Source organism: Struthio camelus, chromosome 8 (genome assembly GCF_040807025.1).
Source record: "Struthio camelus isolate bStrCam1 chromosome 8, bStrCam1.hap1, whole genome shotgun sequence".
In the NCBI taxonomy this organism is placed as follows: domain Eukaryota; kingdom Metazoa; phylum Chordata; class Aves; order Struthioniformes; family Struthionidae; genus Struthio; species Struthio camelus.
In genome coordinates this window covers 5,790,069-5,817,735 of record NC_090949.1, presented here as the reverse complement: position 1 = coordinate 5,817,735, position 27,667 = coordinate 5,790,069, and the positions used below count along the sequence as shown (strand labels likewise).

Below are 27,667 nucleotides of genomic sequence, written 5' to 3'. Positions count from 1 at the left end.
GGGCTATGAACTATTGATTAGGTATTTATCATCTTCCCTCTGAGGAAGGATGAGAAAAGGAGTGTAATGGTCCTTCCAAACATGCTTTACAACTATGAATATTTCTGTCCAATATAAAACTGCCCAAGTGGGCAACTTTTAATATTTCCAATACTTTTCTGGAGAGTTAAGCTCTGTGATGAAGGAAGAACAATTCTGGGAGTTTCTTCTCTGATGGTACTTGCCAGGGGAATATGAACTGTGGTGTGTTAGCTCTAGGCGACTCTCTAGCCTGTACCTTGTTGACAGGCACCTTGAAGGGAAGCTGATTTACTATAAAGGACTTAGCTGGCCCTATAGAAAATAGGATGCTTGAGACGAGTCAGCTTCACCTGGAAATGATGCTTCCACACAGCCAGAGTTACATGATAAGTTAAAAATGACACTATTCTAGCAACCCCCAGGCCACCACCACAGATGGCAGATTGATTGCACCAGGTTACGAAAAGGAGTCAAGTTAGCTTTGTTAGCGTCCGCTGAGGGCTCTGGATCTTGCAGATCCTTGGGATACCAACCCCAAAAGCTCTCCAACCTGCATGTGAGGTTTTAGGGGCCCTCAGCTGGGCTGGTCCTCTGAGGGAGCCCAGAGCAGGTTTGATGCTCCACAGAGCTATTAGGCAGGATCTCAGAAGCCCTACCCAGGGCATACTCAAAATAGGAGTCTTACTTCATATATTCCCTGGATGAAGAAGGAATGCCTTTGCGTGAAGCAATCTTCTAAGGCTTTCCCAGATTTCCTCCTCATGTTTTTTTCCTCTCTTATTCACTATTTCGAGCTAAGGCTGGCCTTCTGCTTCTTAAATTCGCATGAAGAGGTCCCCTGACACTGATGAACATCAGCCCTTTCTTGTGTTACCAAAGGAGATGGTCTTGCTCCTGTGGTGTTTGGTGGTCAATTATTTTGCAAAGCTTCATGGAGAGAAGCTGCCTAATCCCATAACAGCAGTGAAAAGTCTCATGGGGCTAAACAGCATCGTATGAGTCGATTTGTCTTCCAGACTGTGAAATGTGTGAAGGAGCTGTCAACTCCTTGTGGTGGTGGGTGCTAAGGTTAGATCCCGCTGCCTGTTTTGGAGTGCATGAATGTTGTTTTAACCTTCCTAAGGCTGGTTTCTGACAGGGTTCTGCATCTCCCATCTTGGGTCCAAGTCACTAAACCTCTTGCCCGTCCATGATGGCTGAGCACGGAGCCAGGTTTCCAAGAGTTCTTTCGGAAACTACTCTTGTGTGCTATGGCAATTGTCTGCTTCGGTGAAGAGAATGGACATAGTTAGAAATAACCAGGAGAGTTTACCACAGAACACCTCTCTGGTGTTCTTGGTAAATGAACACCAGATGCTTAGGACCTTGCCTGCTGGTTGTATCAGCCATTGCTGGTTCGAGGAAGGACTAGAATCACTGGAGGTGCCTTTACTAGCTGTGTGTGTAGAAGAGGCACTAGGTATAGGAGAGACTGTGGAGTTCACCTGCCCTTGCTGGCTAGGCTGTCCTCTATTTAATATCCATTGCTGTGCACTGAGTATTTATTTGCCCTGACTGTCCCATCACCTGCCACGTGGAGGGGGTCTGTTCAGGGCCTGCAAGCCATGAGCTGCACTACAGATCTTACCATGCTTTCATGCTCTTCCTCATGCCATTCCCTGTTTGCTGATATTTTGCCTGGAAGGGAGGGTGGGTTTTACAGCGGAAACGTAAACCAGGGAGATGTCTGCCGTTACAACAAGCTGATTGGTACAGAAGCAGGAGTCTGTGGACATGAACAGCTGTTTTTGCTGTCTGGAGAGCAACTGAAGTTAGAACTGGCTGGTGAGCACAATCCCATTTTGCTGTGGCTTTCAAGAGTTTGAAATTTTCCAGGTGGCATTTGAATGGAAAGGTCCTCATCCAGTGGGTGTTTTGTTTTGCGGGGGGCTGAAGGGGAGGTGGAGGCTTGCAGCTGAGAGTTATGGCTGTCAGAGATTGCTGGGATCTAAGGTGTGAATTCAGAATACAGGAAACCAATGTTAAGTCTTTGTTCTGCCTGATTCAGAGCAAGCTTAGGTCTTTCTCCCTGCTCACTAGCTAGGGAATCTCTGGTTTGGTCTGTGCTGTAGGTCCCCTAAACTTCCTCACCAGGTTTTACAGATGCATCTCTCTGAAAAAGGTTGTCAATAATGAAATAGCATTTTTGAACCATCATCTTCATAGTTATGTTGTATTGTGACATGTTTGAAAATGATTACAGGAACTGGTAGGAGGATGCTATAGAAATGCTATATTCTGTTGATTGTGTGAGCCTGGGCGGAGAGAGGAAAGAGGATGGAAAGCCATTGTGAAAAGCAGAGTGTTTGCCTGGAACTATTCCCAGGGTCTGGTGCTCAGCACACTGACATAAGCCGGTCTGTCCTTTGCTGCAGCTGTGTGGTGTGGCCCCAGGGTCCTTCTGTGATGGACCACTTGGAAGATTTGACTACTCAGAATGTTAGACTGGGGGCCCACCAGGGACAGGGGATATTGTCCTCTTTTTCTTGTTCTCTACTGTCCATTTTACTAAGGGCAGAATTTGTTGTCCATATCATTACAGATAAGGACCAGGAAAAAACCCTGGACAAACTTGTGTAGTGATGGCAGATGCCAGCTTTTCCTCTGTGTGACCCATAAGAGGCTAGGGCTGGCCTGGGTGTGCAGCTACCTCTTGGGGTGATGTGGGCCTCACAGATCCAGCAGCTACCTTGGCCTAACCCAGCCAGAGAGTTGTCTTGAGCTAGCATGGCCCTGCTGCTCTTGCTAATGTAACCTTTGCAGGGGAGCTGCAGTTGACCTGCTCAATTCTACGTGTAGCTCAGGAACCAGGTGAACGAGGGAGTTTGCTCTTCTCCCTGTCGCAACACAGTGTCACTGCTGTGACCACCAGTGCTGTGACACCACAGTGACCCAGCCCAGGGTATGTGGCTGGTCCCTAGTGAAGGAAGCAAACAGTCCCATCAGGAGGAAATCATGTCTAGGCGACACTCCCCAGGAACTGCTGTGCAAAGACCTGCCAGAGCTGCGGGGGCCACAAACTCACTTAAATTCCAACACTGAGCTCGTCAGTGTCAAATCCCATTTGCATCACTGTGAAAAATGATAAAATCATCGTTACGTGTTCACTAAAATACTCTAAATTTTGCAGAACATGAGGCATGAGTCAGGCACTGAAACCAGTATCCAAAGGAAGGAGGGAGGGGAGAGAGGCGGTAGGAGTGCCTATGAAATATTTTGTTTCACTGGCAAGAGGACAAGAAATAATTGGGCCCTAAATCAAGGAAATAGGAGAAAAGGAACAGCAAATCAAGGGAAATGGCAGAAAATTAGGTCTTAGAGTAGAGAAATGTGTACACATGGATCATCTGGTGGTTCTGGCACAGACATATATCCATACATCTCCTCTTTTAACCTTTTCCCTGCTGCTGGAAGGGAACTGGTGTCAAGTCTGCTGACAGAGTCCCTCTTTTAGAGAGGTGATTGGGTTTGGCTTCAACATGCCTGGTGCTGAGCACCCTCCGACTGGCCTGAGCATCCCTCGGAGGTAGTGAGGGAGCTCCCAGGGTGTTTGAACTCGTTGTGTTAACCTGGAGACTGTTACCACCGATAAAGGGTTCATCACAGAGACCCATGCTGGGTAGATGGGTTGGGCTGTGGAGGATGCTCCTCCAGAGTTCTGATGTGTGTGTGAATACCTTGGCATTCATGATGGCAGGAATGGTTGGTATGATCTGCTCTTCATACACTGCAAATTGCTGCACTTCATGATTTTTAGAAGATGAGGTGGACTTTAAAGAGTTGGGGAGGACATGGTGATCATGTCTGGTCCTTGCTGCAGTCAAGACGGAAAAGTGACTGAATGGGATTGCAACTGCATCCCCCACAGTGCCCTTAGCCCCGATATGTTCTGTGAGGGACATCCCCCTTCCAGCCCACCCTGAGGAATAAGAGAACAAGGCAGCTGACAACATCCTGCATGGAGACCCAAGCGCCTCCCTTCTTTGGGCACAGGGTGTCCCCAGGAGGTTGTTCCAGACACAAACCTGTAATTCTGCTGTTAAAAATAATCCCCTTAATGCCCCCACTTAGTGTCCCTGGCTTATTTTTTCCTCTAAAAATAATGAAATATAAAAATAAACTTTTCCCTGTTTGCATTCTCCCAGCCCTCCCTCCCACTGCACAGCGCTCGTTAACTCTCCTAACGCTCAAGTCAGACGTGGCCTCTGGTTAAAAACAGCAACCGCCCTCGTGCCTTGCCTGTTTCCCAGGAGCTGGCAGCCAAACAGTAACACCAATGGGATCCTCTTCATCAGAACTTGTCAGCCCCTCTGAAATTTAAGTAACTTGAACTTGGAGTCAGAAGAAGATTTTAAAAAGTGCTAGAAAAAGGGACAGAAAGATCAGAGGAAAACTGCTGTTACGAGAGGCTGCTGGAGAACAAGTCTCTGCTTTCTGCCTCTCCCTGCTGGGGGAAGGGGAGTTTTGAGCAGGCAGGAGTTTCTATCCTGGGATAGCAGGCAATGTGATTTATGTTGCTCGTTTCCCAGTTTGTGAAATCAGAATAGCTGACCCTGCCAGTGTGAACCGCTCTGAGATCTGGGGGTGAAAAGATTCCCTGAGAGAGGGGTGTTGTATTATTCTGCTGAAAACAAAAGTCTCAGCTGAGCTCTGTTTTAAAATATCCAGGCTAGACCGTGCGTTTGTGTGAGGTTTGAAGAACTCTGTCAAATAGATGAAAACGTTGTCTTCTTACTTGATATTTAAACATAATGGGAATTTCCAAAGGTGTCTAATGTAAACACTGCTCCAGGAAAGCCTTTTCTCCAACACTGTTGGGCTCTGGGTCCAGCCCCGTGGGAATCCTGTGTCCTTGTGGTGTTAAGGGCAGAACCCACCCCACTGGTTCCTCGAGGACAGCCACTGAAGGAAGAAATCCCAAGCCGAGTATGTAAGGACTGCCAGAGTGCCATGAGCTTTTGCTGGTGTGACTATGGTGGTCTCCGGTTCCTGCTGCCTGCTGGAGCAACAGCAGAGAGGCCCACTTTACCTGGCTGTGTGCCCCTAACCAGACTTCCCAATGGCACTGAATGTGGCATTCCTGGAAGGGAGGAACACTGTCACCAACCCTACTGTGGGTTGGGAGGATGTCATTTGCGTCCCCTCTGGCCACCTAGGAAAACTGTCCTGAGCTGCTTGGAGAAAACTCCTTCGCCTCTGGCTGCCAAGGGAGCTCAGTTAGGTGTTGCATAGCCCTGGAGTTCAGAGTATATGATGTTGGATGGATGCTCTTTGAAGGTATGTCCCCTGGGCTTTTTTAGTTAGCGTGAGTTACCATAGCTCCAAAGACTGCAATGGAACTGTAATTTATGCCAGCAGCGGCCGAGGGTATCGGTAGTTGAGTCCGTTATGCAGAAGTTCAAGGCCTGGCCGTTGTGCTGTGTCATAACGATGCATAGATGACGATACGTCCAGGAGATGTCAGTCAAAGCTTGTTGTCTTTGTTGTTTTCTGCCTTTCTAAATGTGGAAGATGCTGGAAGGTGCTGTTATTTAAGATGTGCGTCCAGGCACAACGACACAGCTCTTCCTGCATGCGCTTCCCTTGTTTCCGTCTCTGCTCGTTTGTTTGCTGTTGTTGTGGGTGTATTTTTTTCCTCACTTCGTTTCTAACATAGAAGATTATTTAGCCTGAAAGTGTGCGGGAGCTTATTGTGCATAGAGTCACAGCACAAAGGATTCCAGAAACGATCTCTCTTCCTCTCACCAGTGCAAGCGCACAGCCAGATGATTCAGAAACGTAACATCTGCGAGTCTTAAAAGGAGTTATGCTCTGTTTGACTGCAGCTTAAAGCAAGGGGAATGGGGGAGGGAGAAGCCATTCAGGAGTCTGGTGTTTTTTATAAGGCCGCTCACTTTCCTGTATCACAGCTGCAACCCAGCCCAAACAGCTATGCTAGTAGATTCCTGCATTTGGGCTGGGGCCTCAGTCTGCAGCTGGTCCACAGAATTAGCGATCAGAAGACTTTCTGGTGGCAACATCAGCTGGAGGCCCTGGTTTATGGGGAGTGTAGATACCTTCCCAGGTAGGCTCAGTGCATTAGGTCCAGAACAGCTGCCCTGCTGTTGTGTCTGCACTCATTAGTCGTGATGTTCAGCAAGGCTCATAAATCTGAATGGAGACCTTCCTAACAAAGCAGTGCTGCTTTCTCATGGTGCCATCTCTGGATCCACCATGCCATAAGGATGGACCTGCTTTCCTGGCACTAGCTTCAGGTTTTCAAATGCTCCCATTGCCCAAAGAGGTGTGTGCATAGGCCCTTTCAAGGTGGCCTCTGCAGGGACCCTGAGAGGTATGTTGTCAGGGCAGCCTAGGCATGGGGTTGAAGTACCTGATAAAAGATCAAGAAACTGTTCAGTTCCCAGGTCTATCAGAGCTGTGCCAGATAAACTGGCTTGGGTGCTGTCTTGATGCTGGCAGTTCCCCAGCCTTGCTGTCCATGGCAGGCGTGGGAGCTCTGGGCTTGGGTTCAGCAGAGCAGTTCGTTTGAAAACCAAGTGGTGCGTGAGTTTTGCTCTGTGGCTGCACTGCCTTCCAGCTTGCTACAGCTCTGGTCCGATTGGGGCATGACGAGGTGCTCCTGATTTGTGGGGAAACTGGTTGCTTCCCCCCTCAAGTGGCTACAGTGCACTCTTGTCTTTGGATCTGCACTAACTGGAGGGTCAAAGCCCCCCTGCAAACCATTCCTTCCAGTCTTGCAGGACAAAGCATTTCCAAGTCCGTGAATTAATGTCCCAATAGGAAAGTGTTCTATGATATGCTAGGACTTGGGTGAACTTTTCCATCTTTCCTTGAGTCCTGTTTGAATCCAGAGCCCCACCAACTGGGAGAGGAGGAGGCATTCAAGAAAATGGTGGGGACAAGCGGCTTTAAAACAGTGTTTGCAGAGTGCTCTTTCTTTTAACCTTTAACATCTCTGCTTTTCTTCCTTTCAAAGCCTCCTGCTTTGATTTCCCGTTCACAGTTGTTGTTCTGGCAGGCCTTGGAAAAAAGAAGTATGTGAGGGTTAAAGAACAGCTGCGGGAACATAATTAATGCTTTGCAACATTTCTTATGGCCTTTAGCACCTTGCCGTGACCCAGCCTGTAACATCTGTGTGTTGGCAGCAGCCAAGCTGTAAAAATTCCCCCCTCCAAGTCCTGCACAAAGCAACTGTCGCCTGCCCGAGGCGTGCAATCAGGGCGAAAACTTAACAAATCAGTACAAAAGACAGGCTGCAACACAGATGGCAGGTCCTTTGGTGCTGGATTGGCAGTGGTAGGGGGCTTCCAGCTGCTGATCCTTGTAGGTGTCCGAGGGGGGAGGTGGAAAATTTCAGCTTTTACAGGGATTTGATAGTAGAAATTGAACGTATTCAGATCTGTGTGCAGCAGCAATCCCTTCATGTGCTCTGTTCTTATCTGTTAATGAATCCAGGCAGAAGCCTGTGCCCAAACCCTGCCTGAAGGCGTCAGGATGATTGTCTGCACAGCTGTTATGAACCCAAGGGATTCTGTATGTGTCCCCATTTGGATCATGTTGTTTTATCAAGGTCTATCTTTTGTAGTAGTTTTCCCTTTATATTGCTAAAGGGCACCTTCAGGGCATGCCACCCTCATTTTTATGTAAGCCATAATTCAGTATAAAAGAGACACACAAGTGACTCCAATTCTCGAGGGCTCCAGCTAGAGTTATTCTTTCAGTCCCAGAATGGGAGTCAGAGCTTGTGCTACCTTGGTGACCAAGGAGAAGATGAATTCAAACAATTTTTTTTTGTTTTTTGTTTTTTTTTAAGATAAACATTTTCTTTTGGCACATCTCTGTTTTCTTTGCTGTTTCACTGCAGCCAAGTCCCCTGAGTTTCTAGCCTTCAAAGCCCATCTTATCCAGCTGGATGGGAATGAGCTTGCCAAGGGAAAGTATTCAGCCTTTGCTCTTTTTGGTTTTCTGATGGGTCCTGACTGGAATGAATGCCAGATCGCCCTGACCAGCTGCTACCATGTTACTGCAGCATCTCTACCTGATGCCAGTTCAGCTTGGTTCCCTGCACCTGGAGATTTTATCTGCAAATGGCTTTCATTTCTGATTCTAGTCTCCTTTTGATGGACCAGACTGTCTGCTACCTGGGAGAGGTTCATAGATCTGAAAGGCCAGAAGGAAGTATTACGTTCCTTTCCTTTGCCTCCTATTAACAGTGTGCCAGAGAGACTAATCTGGCATTTGAATTTCAGCTAGGTAGCTGGAAGGGACTGTGTCTCAGCACCCTCCTCTGATGGACTTTCTAGCACTGCTTCTCTTCACACCTTCCTGTGCTTCTCTTGCCTTTGGGCAGGAGGGAGGTGTCGCTAGTGAGAGGAACTTACTTTAACGAATTCTCTTGTTTCACAAGTTGGATGAGGATGTTCTTGCTACATCTCTAGTGAAATTTCTTCCCTTCAAGAAAATGTGGTTGGTTTTGCAATTGGCTTCCTCCTGCTAATAAAAATGATGGGGTTACTTCAGGGGCAGCAGCTGGGGAATTAGTATTTATGCTCTGAGTAACAGTATATTTAAGAATCTCGGAGATCTTCCTTTATGCAACTTAATGCATAAACCATGACATCCCCATGTACTTGGTGAGCTCTACAAGCTGTATGGCCTTTCTCCGAGTGAGTGACCTCTGAGACATGTCTGGCTTTGCAGCATGCTGTGCATTTGTCTGCATGGGTATTGTTAAACACTTATTTCTTGCCTTTCTCTGTGAAGACGAATATGGATTACTGACTTGGTGAGATGCAGCGTGGCTGTGCTTATATTTTGGTAGTGATTTCTTCCTTTTCTTTTGGCTGGTATTAGCAAGCAGGCATCACTCTTCCTGGTGCCTTAGGGTCCTGATTTGTGACCAGCTCCACTTGTGCTAGATGTTATACAGTCACGTCCCTTCTTCACCCTACAAACAGTTCTAGGTTTATTTAAGGGGATAGGAAGAAGCGAAAGAGTATTATTTTAGTTTGGGAGTTGTAGCTGAAATAGAAATTGCCTTGCCCTGGTGTTCAGTCCCATATCAAGCATATCCAAGGCACTCTGATTGGAAAATAGTTGGCAAGTTGCTGTGGGCTGCTTGAAGGTGAGAAGAAGAGAGCATAATCATCGGGGCAGGAAGGCTGAGATAACTTAGAAACTCTAGTAGAAATGGCCTGGAGTGTGGGAGGAACTCTTTTAGCCCTGCAACCTCTCCATAGCTGAAGCGGAGGGAGAACAGGGCCGGGTGCATCATCACCATTTGATTTGTTGCCTAGGATCCTAACAGCAGTTGATCCAGAGGTGATTTCTTCCCACAAGGAGAGAGGAGCAGAGATTGGTGGTCACCCCAGTGGCTCTTGGCTGGAGTCCCCGGAGTGGGTGGAAGGAGGGGAGAGGGAGGCAGGCTGGAGGAGAGCAGGTTTGCCATGGCAGCAAGCCAAGGGCTGAGGACTGAAGCCCTCTTTGCCAGCTCTCAACCAGCTTCTGTGCCTGGTGACCTCAAATGAAATGAGCAGTTAGGGATATGTCCTTCTAGCTGGCTATGCTGCGTGGGCTGGCAGCGGGTGGTGGAGTGAGGCTGTCTGCATCATTTAATTCTCCCCGCACGTCGTACTGGTTGCAGAAAACCTTTAGCTCATGGTGGAAGAACTAGCCTCCGAACCACCAGAACGGTCTGGGGAGAGGAGCAGCCACCAAAGTGTGGGCACAGGAAAGGCCTTGTACCCTCTTGAGAGAGTGGTGCAAGAAACAGCCAAGCCTGTAGCAGCTCTTTTCCAAGTGGGTGTTTTGTCCGAGAATGGGATCACAGAGGGCCCCTTTCTTTCTTTGCCTGTGGGCAAATCTCTTACCACAGCTGCACAGCTCTTCCTGCGTGAACTGTTGTCCACGACAGGGGGGAACAAGGTACAGTGGCCAGAGAAGGAATGGCATCTGCAGACAAAGAGCTTGGTTGTGTTGAAGGAACTGGGGCCCCATCTTCCAGCCAGTGCTGTCTTTGGCTTCACTGAAAGGATGCCGAACTCTGAAAGGCATGATGAAAACTGCCAGCTCTGAAAGGATGATGCTAGTTCAGGAGACATTGTGTGAGATCCACCTGGGGCTTCCCCTTCCCTGCTGCATGGACAGAAGAGAGCAGCACCCAGCAGACACAACTTGCAGTATTGTTGCAGAGGGAGGCAGTAGAGCAAGCATGTGGTCCAGGAATGCAAGAGTTCGCAAATCAGACAGGCCACCAAGTCTGCTGCATCCAAACAGGGAAAGGTCTTGAATGGGGAAAGAAAAGGGATGCGAGAGAGAAAAGAGAAGTGGACTAATAACTGCTATACAGATCAAATTGTCATGGCTCCTTTTCTTCGTCTTGCATCCCTCAGCTCCAAGACAATGATTTTAAAAGAATATGAATGCCAAGATTATATGAGGAACATACACAAAACCCCAAGTATTTGTTAGGAAGCTGCTCTTTTCTCCCAAGAATATTCTTTTTCCCTGCGTAAGTGCATATACTCTGGGCAAATTCCCTCAAAGTTTGTGGCGAAGGCCCTCAAATATTGGTGTTTGAAGGAGAATGTCTTTCAGCATGTTTTGCACCAAAACTTCCACTTGTGTGGAAAGAACGCTGAACGTTTCCAGCCAGTTCTCCTGAAGAGAGGAAGCACTGCGTTCCCCTTCTTTGCCTCCTACAAACAAGGTTTCCAGAGGCACTAAACTCCTGCAGTTCCCACTGACATGGGTAGGGCAGAGCAACTCTGAAAATCAGGCCTGAGAGGTCTCAGAAGAGCACAGCCCTCTTCTCTTTGCTTTCTTGCTATTCCAGTGTATAGTGCCAGACACCAGACGTGAGACCCAGTGTGTTTGCTATGTGTAATGTTGCCTCAGGACTTCCCATCTGTTTCATAGCCCTGTGCAGCAGGTTCCTTTAGCCAGCAGTTAGCTGATCAGGCCAGATGAAGGAGCCTGACCTAAGCGCTATTGCTTCTGGGTGGTGGTCATCTCCTTTTATTGCTTGGCATAAATCTCTCCAGGGGCTATAGGCAGAGATAAATACATCAGCCAGGTCCTGGCTGCATAGTGAGAGCACGTGTCTGAGGGTTTGCTTGGGTGTTTGTTCACAGTCCTATTGATGTGGCAGGGGGCAAAGGACTAGTTAATCAAACTGGAGAAATTAGGTGCCACCCGGCTGTTTTTCAGTTGTCACCTGGAGATCAGACAAGAAAGCTGCTCAGAGAGCCCTGAGCACTCAATGTTGTTCAACAGTGAATTAAACAGTGGGGCCTTGTTCTCTGCTCCTTTGCTCCTACAAATTGGGACTAAGTCCTCAAAATCACTATTTACCTGAGTATGGGAGGAGGAAAAACCAGAGTTGCAGAATAAAATGAAACAGACCAGTCAAGTAATTTAATTCTTAAATCTTGTCTCCCTTGGGCTAATCTCCTCCAAGCCGTTCTTTGCTCAGGTCAACTGCTTTTAATTAGCAAGCTTCATTGATCAGGGCAGGAGTGGGAGCTGGTGGGTTGCTGTCCAGGCCTTTTTAATTTAGAGGCTTTTCTTTCTTGTTAAAGGGAAGGTATTACAGAGAGAGGGACCTGGCAGGAAGAGCCTGGGACTGTTTGAATTAGGCTGACCTGCAATTGCCTTTACTGCATCTCTTCTGGCAGTGTCAGATGTTGGCTAATTTTCAAGGGGAGAAAGGGAAAGAAGAGAATTATCTTGACAGCAGGTTTTGCAAACACTGGGAATTACTATATGGCTGTAGTTGCAGGCAGGTGTGTGTGTTATTACCATAAGGTTTCTGTCCTCGCTGAGGAAGGGAAAGAATGGAGAACCACCGCAAACACCACCAGTCTCCCTGGTTTGGGAAGATGCTCTTCTCCAGTCTGCTTTCTCAAACATGGCTACCCAGCAACATGAGTAAGGCAGGAGCACTTTTGCGAGAAGTAGAGTGAACGGTACCTCTTCCCTGCCTTGTGGCTGGATTCTCTGCAGGCTAATAAGACAGAGGTTCTTACCATGGCTTCTCAGCCTCTTATTGTGGCTCTCTCTTTTGGGGTTACTAGTAAGGACTGGGTTCAGCATGTGATTATATCTTTGCACTGGGGGCGAAGCTGGGTCTTTGCTAACTGGCTTCTCTATCTGGTGTTTCCTTAAGAAACCAGGCTAATGAAAACTCCACACCTCAAAAAATGCACTCCCAGACTCTTCTACCCTCCTAAAATAAGACACTTAATTGCTCTGCTTCTCCCTGTAAATGGGGAACGGCTATATACCTGATATTAGTCCCTCTCTACTCCATCGCTGGAAGTGATCAGACCCCTCTGTATTAAACATGTTATATAAACCTCTAGAGTAGATGCGACAAAAGGAGGTGGATGCACCAGCTTCTGTGTTCTCTGTCAGGTTCTCACGTGTTCATTGTAAGTTTGCAGCACAGTGCAGGAGACATCCTGCCTTTTAGATGAATTCTGGCACATCTAGTGGGTTGTGCGATGATTGCAGATGTGAATCTATGGGCTGTTGTTACGTAGTCACTGAGTCATTGCTCTTTCTACCTCTGGGCCTCTTGCAATTCATAGTTAAAATATATCTCATTAACACAAGTTTGCTATTTTATGGATTTGATCAACTAAGCTATGAAAATTCTGAAATGATGTTCTGCTAGGTAAATCAAACGGAAAGGAAGTGGCTTTGGATCAAACTATTGAATTAATATAATTATCTTATTGATTAAATCATCAAGTAAACCTGCAGCTGCTTTAGCTGCTGTATCTGCTTTACTTAGCAACTTGGGAAGGCAACTGTCTTGTTTAGCTATCCATCCCCAAAGCACCAATCTTGATACCAACTGATGCCTTTATATTCCAGTCAAATAGCTGATCCAGCGAAGGTTGTAGTGATCTCCGGCAAAATCTCACACGGAGAGCAAAGCTCTGATGTCCATTGTCGCTGTCAGCCAAAGTTTTAAGTGGGTAAGAGCTGATCTCTCTTGCACCCACACTAACATGAATCACTGAGCCTGAGTTGGCATAACACGGTTTGTTACATCTCAAATTACAGAAGAAAAATGCTGGTGAGTCATGACCTTTCGGGGTTAAACCTGCACAGGAACACGCACGCTTGACCTTGTAGGCAAAGGGCTACATCAAGGGCTGCTTTTGGAGCTGGGGAAGTGCTCTTGAGATATCCTCTCCGATACGTTGGTTGGCTCTTTCTCAGCGACAGGGCTTTTTCATGCATTCTAGAGGGGAAAAAAAGTGTTAACATTAATAAATACTAACATGGACTAGGCTGGGGAAATCTCAAAGAGCTGCCGCTTTTTCAGGATTGGGCAAGATGTTATTCTGCTGCAAGTAATTTTAACTAGTCGTTTTAATTGCTTGGCTGCTTAATTTCTTAGACTTGTTAGTGTGCTGGAGGTTGCTTTCTTAGACCTGTCAGTTGAGAGAGCCTGCGAGTGCTCCCTGCTTTTTGGTTGCTAGCCAGAAAAGGGGAGAAAACAGCCATGTCAAAAAAGATGGCATCACATAAGGTAGAGTCTAGCAGGTGTGATGACAGCCGTAGCTAGAGCAGTGGCACTGATTTATTGGGTGGGGGGGGATCAAGCTACACTGGCACCATAATACTTTGTTTTCAGTGAATCCCGCAGAAACACTGAAGGTGCCCTGTAATCACTCTCCTTGAATGCACAGCTTCGCACTCTCCCCTATGCTCTTGTCTCTGCTACTGTGGAGCTTTGGAGCGGGGAGTATTTTCCCCCCTCAAAAATGAAGCTGTAAAATGTGGTCTTAAAAGCAGGGTTAGTTTGCAATTGGAATAATCCAGGTCTTTAAGCAGGCAGGCAGCCAAGAGTTAGGTCTGATTATTCAGAGACATTGTGATCAATGAATCCATGTCTACTGACCCTGCAGGACTCCCAGCTTGAAAACATTGAGAACTTGCCACATGTTAGTGCTAAAATTGTCATCGAGCCCCCAACAAGATCTCCGCTCCACAGATGGATGCAAGAGGCAATTGCTGTTTCTGCAAGCAGATGTTTAGCTTGTTTTTTAGGCTTTGAAGCAGTGCTGAACTTGCACAGGACTTAGGTAAAAGGTTGGGGCTTTTCTGAACATTGCATTTTGGGCTGTTTCCTTCTGCAGACCTCAGCCTGTCTCACAGGTCCTGCAGCCACCTCCCCTGCTGGCTCATTGCTGATAAGTGATGCAATTTTATCCTTATCATTCCAGCTGACACCAGTGAAGATTGACTCATCACCAGCACTTGTTATTTGAGTTTGAGTTTGGCCTCCAATTGTGCTGTAAAAAAGAAGAAAAACCAGGACTGGTTCATGAGGAGGAATATATGTTTCTTCCAGTTTAGGGTCACTGTCCTGTGGCTCAGACACTAACGGTATTACCGGTTTCTCCAAAAACTCCCTCTTAACGTGCCTCAATGGGGAAGAAGCTATAAAACAAGAGGCATGATACAAGTTTGCCTTTCTACTGTGCTCAAACTTTTCTGTGGTTCCTCTCTATTCAGGAAACAGTCACTCTGCAGGTGAGGCGTGAAATGCTTCCACTGAGCAAATTGAAAGAGACTGTCTCAGCAGGGGGGGGGAGTTGAATAACCTTGTGCTTATATCAGTTTGGGGGGAAGGTTTCCAGACTTCCTTGGATGCAGATTTCCCAGGGGCGATGCTTTTCGTCCTGCATGTGATGTTTTTTTGGCAAACTGCCCTTCACGCTGTGTGTTGCTTGAGATGAAATGCCTGAGTGAAGCATGTCCTTTAGAAAGCAGCTGCATAATCAGATTCACCTTGAAATGCTGGAGAAGAGCTCGCAGGGGCCAGCACCTTTGTTATCCTGTATTGTCAGGGTTGGTGCATCAGCTGCCATCTGTTCAGGTGAGAAGGACCAAGGCCTCGCTTCCTAGTGGAGGTGGCAGCGGGAGATGAGCTGACTGAGGACACGAAGGAGACCTGGAAAAAGGTGTGGTTCCAGCCTCGATTTCTGGAAGTCCAGCTCAGTGTTTGAGATTGCGTCCTCTGCTCGTGTCCCTTTTGTGACATGCCAGTCCTCTCCTGGGCTGGCCCTGAGCCACACCATTTCTCTCGGTTCCCTCAGAGAGCTGTCATGCTCACCCATTACTGCCAGAGCCCCAGAATTGTGACTGGTGGGACCTTCCTGTTGCCTGTAAAGCTTGACCTTCTCTTGATGATGTTGTGACATATGGGACACCTCTCTGGGACCACTACCACAGGGAGATGCTTTCAGTGGAGTGCCTAATCTCTGGGAACAGATGGATGGAAAGGGCTGAGGAAACATCTCATTGAAAACGTGTGCAGGCCAAGCACTGTCAGAGCATCTTTGGCCTGAGTCAAACTTTCTGGCCCTGCACCACCAGAGTGGTGATGGGTTGTTTATTGCAAACATCCATAGAGTGAGGGAGAGCTTTCTACTGGAGAAGGCCTCTCTGTAGCAGGTATATGTTGCTCTGCTGGTGCTGGGTGCAGTTAATATCATATGTCTGGTGCTAGTGCTCTGATTTATGACGCTGATGGTGCTGTGTGGGACAATACTGTGCAGACCACCTCCACTCCTACCCTGATGCCTCATTTGCTCTGCACCGACACATTTAAGGGGCCACTCCTGCGGATTTGCGTAAGGCCAAATGCCTTCCTTCTCCTCCTCACTTACACTATGCCGGAATAGCAATGCGTTTGACAGGTTACTCTGCCCCAAGAAGACCTCTTGTCTGTTCCCCTGTCTGGCATTGAAAGCCTTCCCCTTTTGTTTGTGTCAGCCATTCAAGGTATGAGACAAGGGAATGCTCTAACCGTTGGGCTGCACTGGGGCTCCTAGGCTGTGCATGAGTTGCAGGCAGGAGAGGGTGCCCCAAGGTGCTGAATGCCTTTACTTTTCTTTGCACATCCAAATGTGGCATCTCAAGAGGACACAGCAGTAGTTTGCTCCCCTTCCTCATCTGTATTCTGTGATCCTAAGCCAGGCGCTCCAGCCCAGCATTCACATTCGGTGTTGGTGCTGGCACCGCTTGCGATATCGGAGCTGGGATCAGTTCTCCCAGCTGCCAGTGTTTACTAACCGCCAGCTACCTGCTGCACGTCGCAAAGGCTCTGAACTGCTTCAGCCCTGTCTCTTTCCACCCTTCCTTGGGCTGCAGGTGCGTCTGTATAAGGCTGTGGCTGTTTGCCCTGTGGAGGATGCTGAGGCTGGACTCTTCCCTGCCTGCTCCTTTCTGGCAGAGCAACGATCTGTGCTTAGGTCAGCTGTAATTTAATGAAGTGGTACAAAGGATTTAGTGCACCTTGCTGATGGAAATTGCCTTGGGCTGGACAAGAGATATGCATGCCTTTCTTTCCTCCTACAACTGTTTTGTCTGCGGCTGGCTTTTTCTTCTCCCTCCCCATTCCGTGACATACAGCTCGGAGGTAGTTTGCATCTCGGTATCTGCCTCAAGTGTTATGAGGCTTCTTCCCTAGCAGTGACGAATTCAGTGTATAAAGCCCAGAGCTATGATTTCCCTCAGGGTCCCTTGTAATAATAATTTCTGTAAATAAAGGCTGGAATCAGGATCTCTGTTGTAATAGGATTTTGTTTGTGCAAGGGCTGGGAGCTGCATCCCCCTGGTACTGCCCTGTAATAGGATTTGGGGCTATATAACAGCATTGCAAGTGGCTTGGGAGGGGCTACATCTGCCAGGCCGGTATCAGGACACCCTGATGGGGAGGAAGAGGGGTAGGACTTGCATCTGGAGCCATGTTGGGATGTTTGCAGACCATGAACGCAGAGCATCTGCAGTCGTTTTTGACTTCTCTGTGACTCTTGATTTGTTGAATCCTGTCATGCTGGTAAAACGTCTGGTTTGTATTACTGGTGGACTGCAGGGGTCTTTGCAAGCCGATGGTCAAGGTAAAGCTCCCTGTACCCTTTGAGCTGACAAAGCCTGTGCGCCTTGGAGGCGTGGGAAGAGCTAGGGAGGACGTGATCCAAACAGGCTTCTGTCTACAGGCAGCTTTTGCTGCTGCTGTAGCTGAATCGATCTGTGTGTAGAAAAGCTGCAATCTCTTAATTCCTCTCTGGACTCACAGAGCTCACAATGCTGTGCACTGGTTGCTGCAGTGACCCACACCCAGAAGCAGCAGTGTTTCTGTTAAGCTCGTGTCTATAAAATATATGTTGTTGCGAGAGAGCGGTTTGGAGCCTTCAGAATGAAGGGTGCTAGAAAATGGGGCCCTTAATTACAACTGCTTGGGAAAGAAGTGGGTGAGGAAGGCATGTGTGATCACAAGCCTTTGGGGTTGTTACATTCTTTTCTCACCTGTTCTAACAGTAAGAAGTGCATGTGTGGAGGGGAAGCACGTGTGTGCTCGCACATTCACACCACTACCCCTGCCAGCTGGAACAATTCTTCCTTTGCTGGTGAGTGGATGCTAGTCTAAACTTTTCTTCAGCTGCAGGGTTGCTAGCTGTGCTGGAAGTGATGGAGCATCTTTGTTCCCAGGCTGCTGTAGCATGGCAAAGGATGTAGCAATAGCCAGAAAGTCCCAAATGGCTGTGGATGTACATGGCAGCATGTTTCCAACATAGACTTTGCAGCTACATTGGTAAATTAAGATTTCCGGTTTCGCGTTGGCTGTGTCTTGTCCCAAAAGGATCACAGCCTAAACTGGTCCTGTGCTCAGATTCAGAGGGCTCAGTCCCATGCGGCAATGTGAAGAGCAGCCTTACTATTTCAGGTAATACAGAGGTGAGAGACTTTTCCCAAGGGAACAGCAATGGCAAACAGCTGGTGCTGAGTTCAGCAGCAGCGAGCTGTGTTGTTGTCAGAAATAACCAGCCGCCAAAACCGTTCGTCACTGCTGCTTTGTGAGAGACGTGCTGGCACTACACATACCTCGACAGCATCCTCAGGAAGGCTCGAAGTTAGCTCTGACAAAGCCTGCGCACCATTCACAGTGTAATTAGCACCACAAGTCTTGCTAATTGCTGAGGGTTTTTCCCCCCCCCTCCAACTCACCCTTTTCTTTCAGCACAAAATTTTGCTAGTTATCTTGGGTTATCATCACGGTAGACAGCATGCTAAGCCTGGATGCTCCTTCTGAGGGCTGGTGTCAGGAATAATTACTGCTGTGGTAAGCTGATCAGCCCTTCATTATTAGCTGCTGTTGTTGTTACCCGACATTGATTAGTAATTTGTAGCTGCCGGTGCTTTCCTCTGCCCTGAGAGCTGAGTGTTTGCTGGTGCCTCAGTGCTGTTCTGCCAAGGACAAATGAACACCTCTCCCCCTGCTCCCTCTTCTCCTTCCTGCCGCTTCCCTATCTGCCCTTTGTTTTTTAAATGTACTGTTCATTGCTTGAAGAGCAGCGCTAGTCCAATTTGAATGCTGACTTTGCAGCTGAAAATCACTGAGGGTCCCAGTTGGCGGTGATGATGGAAGATCTTGTGATAACAAAACCAGTGGTGGGACAACGTTTGTAATTTCTAATTGAGTGCCTTGCAGCCTTGCCCTGAAAACCCCACTGTCCCCAGGTTCTGCCAGCTGGAGGGAGCAGCAGAGACACCACCATAAATATTAAGTGCTGCTCCAGAGTGTTTGGTGATGTTTGTAGGTGGCTGCTCACATGCATTCGTGTCTGGGCTGGTGAGCAGCAGTGAAGGGGAGGGGACTGAGGGAGGAGGAGAAAATACAGTGTAGGCCCTGACCTGTTATGAGATGTTCAGAGTTATTTTTAAAATAAGACCATTCAGTAACTCAAAATTGCAAATACTAGGAAGAGGTGGAGCTTTCCAGCAGCATCCTGTGATGGCCAGGGGGCCCTTGTTCTGCAGAACCTCCCAGTGTCACCATGCTGACTCCCTCTTTGCTCTCCTAAGGACCAGCTGTGCCCAACAAAGAGAGTCAGGGAGCAAAAGAAAGGCTAAAAGTCTGTGCTGTAGCTGGGAAGGAAGTTTAGGATGGCGATGTTGGGAGGCAAATCTCTTCCACGTGATCTCCATCCCAAGCGTATCTCTTGTGCCAGTGTGTTGCTAGTTCCCGTGTTGGCTCAGGATCTCAGCAGCCAGCCTTTCAAGGGATGCAGGCCATCCGATGTGGTCCGGTTCCAGAACACGATCCTAGAGATGGTCTTGTATTATAAAGAGCCCCTGCGTGCACACAGGCTGTTGATCTACCTGTCGTGAGCCTACTGTTGCTGGCAAGGTAATGGAGATTAGTTGTCCTCTGTGGAGCGGGGATGGAGGAAGGCCTTGGGCCAGCCAGTACAAGCGCCTAATGTCCATGCTCCCCTCCTGGCTCTAGAGAGCTTCTCTGGCCCTGCTCTCCAAGGGGGAGGGCTCGCTGAGGGGTAAGCTGTGCTGCAACTGCTGCGGAGCAGCATGTGCAATCATGCCAACATATGTAAGCGTCTGTCTGACCCAGCGGGTATGAATCGTTCATGGGTAGCCAGAGACAGTGGGGAAAGCTCCTCTTACCACCCCCACTCTGACTAGCATCCTTGTGATGCCCAGGGGGTGGCAAGGGGCAAAGCTTGATGTCACTTCTTGGCACTCCACAAGGACATTATTCAAAGAGACCGTGACCTCTCCTGGCATAGAGCATTTGCCAGAGACCTCCCACCCCATGTCTGTGGCAAATCAAATGATGTGTTGCAGGAGAGGAGGGTTGGGACTCGGCCATCCATCATGGACCTGCTGACCGCACAGAAAAGCTGCCAGGAAGCTTCAGTCAGTCCTCAGAGGCATCTGTAGTTTAGTCCTGGGGTGTCATCTTACTCATCCATTAGCAAGTACTAACCATAGCTCCATCCATGAGCACATTAATAGTTGCCTGGCCTGGACCAGCCCTAATTAAGTCTGAAGAGTGGTTTCTATTCAAAGCCCTTGTTCAAATGTGTTTTCCAGTCTCTCACCTTCCCAGCTGAGACTTCAGGGGCTCAGGGTGTTTTTTTTTTTCCTTCCCTTTAGCTGTTTCAGTGGTTCACCAGTTTAAAAACGTGACAGAGCTGCAGGACACCCAACCAGAGTTTGTCCCTGATCAACACATTGAGAGGATTTTATTATCTTTTCTTTTCCTCCCCGACAGCTCAAGTGCCAAGGTAGCTCAGGTAGAAAGCTGCAAACCGCAGGAATTAATCTTCACTGACAAAGGCATCCCTGCTAAGGACTGGTCTGGATTGGAGGATGTGCTTGAAGCTGCAGACTCTATGAGCAGGGACACTCCCAGGTGAGCTTGGAAAGATGTGGATTGCAGCAGGGCATATACCACCACTGCAGTGACAGATTGCAGCAGGTTGTATATTTGCCATGGGGCAGAGTTAAGGTTACGTAGGCTTGTTTTTCAGGCATGACAACGCATGTGTAGTGGTGCAGCCCTTGTTGTCAGAGACTTTGGAGAGTGAGAGCAGAAGCTGCATGGCCAATCTGCAGAGATCTGCCTCTGTCTTCCAGGCTGCTCTGCAGGGCTGACAAGTTTCTTCAGCTTGGAGGCTACTTGCTGCAGCCCCCGTCCTCAGCTCGTGCAAGCCAGTCTACTGCCACTGATTTCAGTGGGTCATGGGTCAGCATTAGTTTATCCCAGTTGACTCCAGGCTCCAGCCCTTGACCTCAGCTGACTTCCTTGGCACATCTTCTCCCCTTTGGTCTGCCTGGCCCCCTGCTTTCTCTGCCTTGCAGACCCCAAGCTCCATGTCCAGCTTTCCTCTGCTGTCGTGGCCATCATCTCAGCCAAGGCTTACACTGGGCCTTGCCTGCTGACTAATGTATCTTTTGAAAAGAGAGAGTCTGGTATGCTCTCCCACTTCCTAATGCTTGTTTCAGCTCCTGTCAGGTCTTGAAAGGGGGTGTCTTCTCTATACTTGCATGCTGTTTGGTCTCAAAGGTCTATGCAACCACTTGTGGCCTTTGCTCTGCCCCCTCCAGCCTCCCTTTCCACCCTATAGGTTTCGTGGTACCAGTGCTAAGATTCCTGGGGCCTTTGGTGTACGTTTGATGTCTGCATCACTGAGTGTACCAGCAGAGGACTTTGTTGGCAGGCCTACTGCCTGGGATATAATCCTCTCTGGAAGGCCTGTCTCTCTCTGTTGACCAAAAGAGGAGCTAAGGTGAATTTCCTGAGAGCACCCTCCTAATTTCTGTGTGGCAAGGGAAGCTGCCTCCTTTGTATCTGGGCAAGCAGCACTTTCATGGGGGGCTCTGGCCTTGGCTGTTTTCTTTAAGACCAGCTGCACTATAGGCAACACTGAGGGAAGCAGCCAGGGCTTTTCAAAATTATAAGCCAAGCAGTCTTGCTGGGAGGATGTATTTATTCAGCAAAGCTGGTAACTGCGGTGATCAAGTCTGAGTATCAGACTGATGGTCTCAGCTCCATTCAAGGTCTGAGGAATATTTGCCAGACCTTTAGGACCATCTCTGAGAGTCTTGGCAACAAATTAAAGTTTGGCTGCAAGATTGCCTAATGCCAGAAAATCACCAGGCTGGATCTGCAAAGGGGTCAGACTAGCCCCAGCCGGCATGGATGCCTGCTTCAGCATTAACCTCCTTCAGAGCCATCTGTCATGAGAGCTACAGTGGATGCCAATGACCACAGCTCTTGGGCTGATTCTACCTATTTTGGGACCATACTGTGCTCCCTCTATGCAGGCAGAGGCAGAAGTGCTCTGTCAGTGCAGGTGCCATGAGTGTGTGTGGGGTGGGGGGGGGGGGGGGACTGTAGTACTCATGGGAGACTGGAAGCATCCTAGATGATCATGTGAGGGATGACTCATGGGCTAATGAGGAGCAATTAGTGTCTTAAGTCTCAGCTGGTGCTACTCAGGGAATGACGTAACAGTTGTTGCAATGCTCTCTTGAGTGGCCATTGCTGCTGCAGGTGGTGGGAACTCCAAGAGTGAAAAAGGAAGGTGGGGCCATAGGCCCCTCCTCTCTTTCCCTGACAGGATGGGGGAAAGTGCCAAGCTGCTAGCTGAACTTTTCTCTTGCAGTCCATTTGCCCCCATTCTTAGCTCTGCTGAAAGGCGGACCTACAGGAAAGGCTGAATGTGGTGGATACCCCCTGGCTGTCTGAAGGCAGAAGGAACAGTGGGTTCTCCTGGAAGGATGTAGGAGGCAGTGCATGGCTAAGACCTTTGAGATGTCTGTACTTAGGCCGCACTTCACTGTTTGAAAGCCTTGTACTAGAAACCCGAGACATTCACCTCTAATATTTTGACAGATTAGGCACAGCCCTTTACTGGCTCTGTGGATTATTCTTCTGATTCCCTATCCTTTGCTAATGTGGAAGCTGTAAGGAAGTGGCTGGCCTGATGAACGTTCAAGGTTTATGGTTTACGCTATTTGTGAAGTTATTGGACTTTGGAGCTGAATTCTAGTTCAAGCCTCCTCGAAGCTGTTGGTCAAGCAAGCCTTTTCTGCTGGGCTGCACTTTGGTTGTTTACCCCACAACTCTCCATAAGATGGCATCTGCAGTTACTTCTTGTCTAGTCAGCTGTGAAAGCCTGAGCCTCTGAGCTGGTGTCTCCAAATGCTATCTGTTCCTCATAACCATTGGCTTGCACTCTGGGGTCTCTCTTCATGGCCTGATCCACAATGGGCTTGGTTGGATCTCCAGATCTTCAGCGCAAATGCCAGTTCCTGGTCTTGGCTCTGACCATTGGCTTGGAGACATGAAGGGCTGGGTACAGGCCTGACTTCCTCATTGGGAGGAGGAGGAGAGGTATTCTAACCTGCCTGTCCCCATGGGGCATAGGATCCTGCTCTTCCCTCCACTTCTCAGACAGAGCTGCACAGAGCACGGCTCTGCCCTGGCTGAATCTTCTCTGTTTGCTGTCATGTAGGAAACAGCACTCTGCCCACCACTGTGACACTGACAGGACAGCCAGATGCCTGCTGGCTCCAGGCAGGGGAGATGAGATCTGTGTGTGTGTGCATGCATGCACAAGCCTGGGTGCACGCGCGTTTCCTCTTTCTATGGGCGACGAGGACTTGGCAGCTTGCCCAGGACAAACTTTGACCCTGCCCAGTGCCGGGCCTGTGAATGTCTGTGAACTGCCCCTTGGGCAAATGTAGACATGAATTCCTTAGGCAATTGCTGTGTTTCTGGGGAGAAGGCATTGCCCAAAGCCCTGCTCTCACTGTCCCGGGAAGTGCCTAATGAAATGCCACCACGTGGCCTAATATGCTTTTAATCTTCCATGATGGAGACAAAGCAGGTAGGTGACTGGGTCCGTTAACTTGGAGAGAAGCGTGAGCCAATAAAGCTGCTGGAGAATCTCTGCTGTGGAACAGGATCCCTGTCCAGAGTTGGATCTACTGCGAGCTGAGCCCACCATTGCAGAGGACTTTGCTGAGTTGCTCGCCCTTTCTTGTGTGCAGAAAGGGTTTGAGATCTGAGCCAAAGCCAGGTGCTTTGACACACCTCTCTTTTTCACAGCACCCTCGATTAAGGCACTGCTGGTGCCTCAGGACGGCCTCAGGACGGCTTTTCCATGGGCACGGGGGAGATTCCTCAGCTCGCATCTCTCCAGACAGGTTGCTGAGTGCAAGGCAAGCCTTCAAAGCCCTGAAGCAGGAGAAACGATTGCTTTCACTCTGGCCAAATTCTCACAAGTTGAACAGACAGACGTGAGTATTCAAAGCCCCCTGAAGCTTCCTATCCAATTTTAACTGACATCTCTTGGAGTCTAGCCCAAGCTGTTCTTCTAAATGTTGGGTTCTCTGTCCCCCCCAACAGCTCCCTTTTATTCCACACAGGAAATTGAGGAGGGTGGAAATTCCTCCCAAGTTTTCCCAGGCCTTTCCACAAACAAGACAAGAGGGCCTCTAGATGGCAATGTTACTGTTCAGGAGTCCGGCAGCGGGTTTTCAGAAGTGCTGTGCCGCTCCCCTATGCACCTAGCTTTGGAGAAGTGCTGAGATTTATGCTGGGCTGAAGTGGATGGCTTAGCATCCTGCTGCTTCTTATCGTTTCCGTAGTGAAAGTAGCTTGGTTTTTGCAACCTCAGGAGAGCAGTGGTCTAGCAGGCTGGACAACAGTTTTCTGGCTGCTTTTCCCTCCAGATGATTAAATTAGCTTAGGCTTGATTGCTCCATCCTCCTTCAGGCAACTGTCCTGCTGGTCTGGGAGGTACAGGGTTTTCTGGAGGTGATGAGAATCCCATGATTTGACTGGGAGCTGCTGGTGAAGTGATTGCCATTATTGATGCTCAGCTTGTTTTCCATGTGTGCTAGAGGACGACAGATAGAGAGATTGCTCCCCTCTGTGAGAGGAGTCGGTTCCCTTTGATACAGTCAGTGTGTGGAGGGAGCACATGTGAAAACAGGGTCATGCCATTTGGCTGGCGCCCTCCTTCCTGCCTCTGAGCACTGCAGCATGCAGCACACGTAGACTGGGATCCCAGAGCATTTCCCCCTTACTGTCCTCAACAGAGCTGGCAGGAAAACAGCCCCTTTCCAAGGAGGCATCTCTCTGAGGAGAGATGAGAGGAAGCAAGCACCATGTTTTAAAATAAATAAATAAATAAATAAATCTGAGCAAGGGATCAGGCAACCGGTTCATGCATATTACAGCTCCTCAGAGTTTTACGAATTCAGGTATACCCTCCTCCTTTGAGGACTGTTTCTGTCTTGTGGACCACAAAATAGGGGTAGACCAAGCTCTTGCTTGAACTTGGCTTGTCTGAAGACTGACATGGTGTTAATGGCTGACTTAGGATCTGGGGCTGCATTCACTTCAGTTTTTGGTCATGATTTGGGCTAACTCTTGCCCTGGACTTCACCTGGTTGTGCCTGTATGCTTCAAGCCTGGTGTGGGTTTGGAAGTGATTGGTATATGGCCAGAAACACCATATTTTTGAGGCTGTGGCCCTGAAATGTTGGAAGATTTAAAGTCAGGGTGTCAAGGCCTGGTGATAGATATAGGCAAAGGAAACTGGTGCTCCAGGGGGTTGTGGTGGTGTTTCTTCCTTGGAAAGGCCTAGCTGTCTGGCTACTACCACTGAGGAAAGGGTTGAGGTGTGTGGCACAGTGTTTCCTATGCCCTTGTCAAGAGTGGGAGTAGCAAGCCCTGCTCCTGAGTCTCTTCCCTTGCTCTCCATCCCTTCCCTTTCCCCTTTGCGTGGCTTGACTGGCCTGGCCCTCCCAGCCCTGGCCTCTCACCCTGGGCTGCTCACGCTCTGCTTTGCCGCTGCTGCAGAGGCTGCAGTTAGTCCCAATTGGTGGACTGACACTGGTGCCAGGGAGCGTAGGGCTGTGTGTAAGGCCTTGCCGGGGGCTGCAGGAGCTGCTGATCGTTTCCCAGCTTTGTAAGAGCAGAGGAGAAATCCTCCCTGTCACTCTGTGCTTCGTTTCCCTCTGTATAAAAGACAGTGATCCTCTTTCTTGCTTTTTTTGAGTTAATGCTGAAGGGGAGAGACTGGCTCTTTTTTGGTGTTTTTTTTTTCCCCTGACTTGGATAATAATTGTCACTTCGGGGTTGGCGTACTTATGCCAGGACTCTCTAATCCACCGAGGGGCCTTCAACCCTGGCCTAAAATGACTGCAGAAGCAGGTCTGGGCTGTGCTTCCTCAGTGCGTTTCGATGTATTCAAGGCCGTGTTAGAGCTATCTCTTGTTTCCAGCCTATGCAGAGCTTTTTCTGCCAGTCCTGCACCTGCAGCGCTGTGAAGACGGCTATAGTCATGCTGCAGTGGGCATGGACAATTGATTATAACTGGTCATAGATTACCTGGAGCAATGCTATTAAATTTAATACAGTTCTCCACTGCCTCTTTGGGCACAGCCTTGGGTTGTGTAACTGACATCTTGTTGCAAAGCATTTTGGGGACATTGCTAGGGGCGTGAGGCAAAGAGATTCAGCTGCAAAGCGGGAGAAGAAGATGAGTTTCTGTTGAGATTTATTTCCTACCCGATAATTGCCCGGAAAGGCTGTGTAAACCTTCTCTGTTTGTGGAACAAATATTGCAAGAGTTACTGCTCTGACCTTTTTTTTTTTTTTTTCCCCTTTCCTTTTCCACTGGACAATTGTCTGTGCCCTTGTTATTCAGAAGCCTTGATATGCTGCTGGCAGATTTATGCCTTGCTGAAACCCACCTCTTATTGCCTCTGAGTTGATTGGAAGAAGGGAAACTTGTTCACTAAAAAATAAACCTACTGCCATATGCCCTGCATGCCAAGTTAGGGTTGAAGTTTAAAAGTACAGTTTGGAGCACTGACCTCTTTTCGTTGCCAGCTCCTTATCCTCTGTCACTGTGTCATCTGTGAAAGGCAGATGACCAGCTCTGAGCAGGATCACCACTGGATTTAGGCAGAAGTAGGATTCTTTATTCACAACCCATACTGTGATGCAGCGAGGCCATTGTGAGCTGTGGGTTTGATGTGTCCCAAGGGAAGGGCTGTTCAGTGCTCAAATCCTGCCCTGGCTTAACAGAAGCTTATGGCAAATCCCCATGTGAACATTCTCACATTGATTTGGCTGCTGCTAAATTTGGGAATAAATCCACCTTTCTTGGCAGCGGTAGTAAATCTGATGAGGCGTGTGCAGCGGGGGTTTGGAGTCCATTGTAAAATGCACTTAGTTTGTGTGTGGTTTGGGGCTTGCCCATGCTGAAGAGGAGCCAGCGCTAAAGCCCTCTGGAACAAACCTCTGCGTTGAAATGCTGTTCTCGGTGAGATCCCAACAGTTTGTTAGTGCTTTCCGGGGGCCTTCGTAGCTCTGTAAGCCTCTGATAGTGATGATAAGTGTCCCTCTGCTCTCTGTATCAACACAGAGCTGGTAAGCCGGCAGGGGTTGTATGGTAGCCAGACAGCCTGGAGAGGCTGTATGAAGGCCACTTAGAGTCACTGATCCTCCCCTTGGATGCTGCACAAGAGCAGATGTCACTTGCAAAACCAGCCTCAGATCCTCTTCAGTTTTGAGTGGCTGTACAGGGCCGGTGTTTCCTCCACACCGCTGCTGCTGAGGCTGTTTGGAACCTGCATCCGCCTCCACCCTCGATGCTGGCTGCCAGAGAACAGCCTCGTCCAAGCAGAGGTGGTTCTGCCCGTAAGTTTTATTCCTGGTGCTGTGGGATCTTTGGTACCCAGTAAATCAGCCTGCCTTAGAAAGTCTGTCTTGTGGGTGTGTTTCTCCTCGCATACAGTCCTGTTGGAGGCTGATGGTATTTTACTGAGTGTCTGAGCAGAGAATCAGGCCCCGTATGTATGCATGCACTTCCTGCAGGTGACAGGAGAGCAGAGGGTGTGCGTTTTAATCAGTGTGTGGGCAGCTCTGCTGATGCTGTTTGTCAGCTGGAATCCCAGCACAGGGCTTTGCAGCACCAGTCGTGGGTTCTTTTTTGCCTTCTGTCACATATGGAGGGAGGGAAGATGTAGCTGAGTCTTGCAATAGTAGGTCAAAACACACTGCAGCACTGAAGATCAGAGCAAAAGCTTTCTTGTACAAACGCATGGTTTTATTCATCCCGTTATTTTCTTTATCAAATGCTTACTTGCCTTTACAGAGCGGCTTTCAGCCCTAGGGAAAGCTAACTTCTTATTGGAGGAGGAGCTGGGCTAGTGGCTAGAGTGGGGCACAGTTATGGAAGACAGATGATCTGGACTG

At 48.7% G+C, this 27,667-nt stretch overlaps 1 long non-coding RNA gene across 7 annotated transcripts in view; it reads left to right on the top strand.

Moving 5' to 3' along the window:
* Positions 1 to 27,667, top strand: part of LOC104142647 (uncharacterized) — a 120,390-nt gene that overhangs the window by 19,530 nt on the left and 73,193 nt on the right. For 5 of the 7 annotated variants that reach the window (XR_011142443.1, XR_011142444.1, XR_011142440.1 and 2 more), the window contains 2 exons: positions 20,156 to 20,296; positions 23,501 to 23,691. This is a non-coding gene — a long non-coding RNA (uncharacterized lncRNA). The remainder of the gene's footprint in view (positions 1 to 20,155; positions 20,297 to 23,500; positions 23,692 to 27,667) is intronic. The other 2 variants (XR_011142445.1, XR_011142441.1) reach the window with 1 other exon arrangement.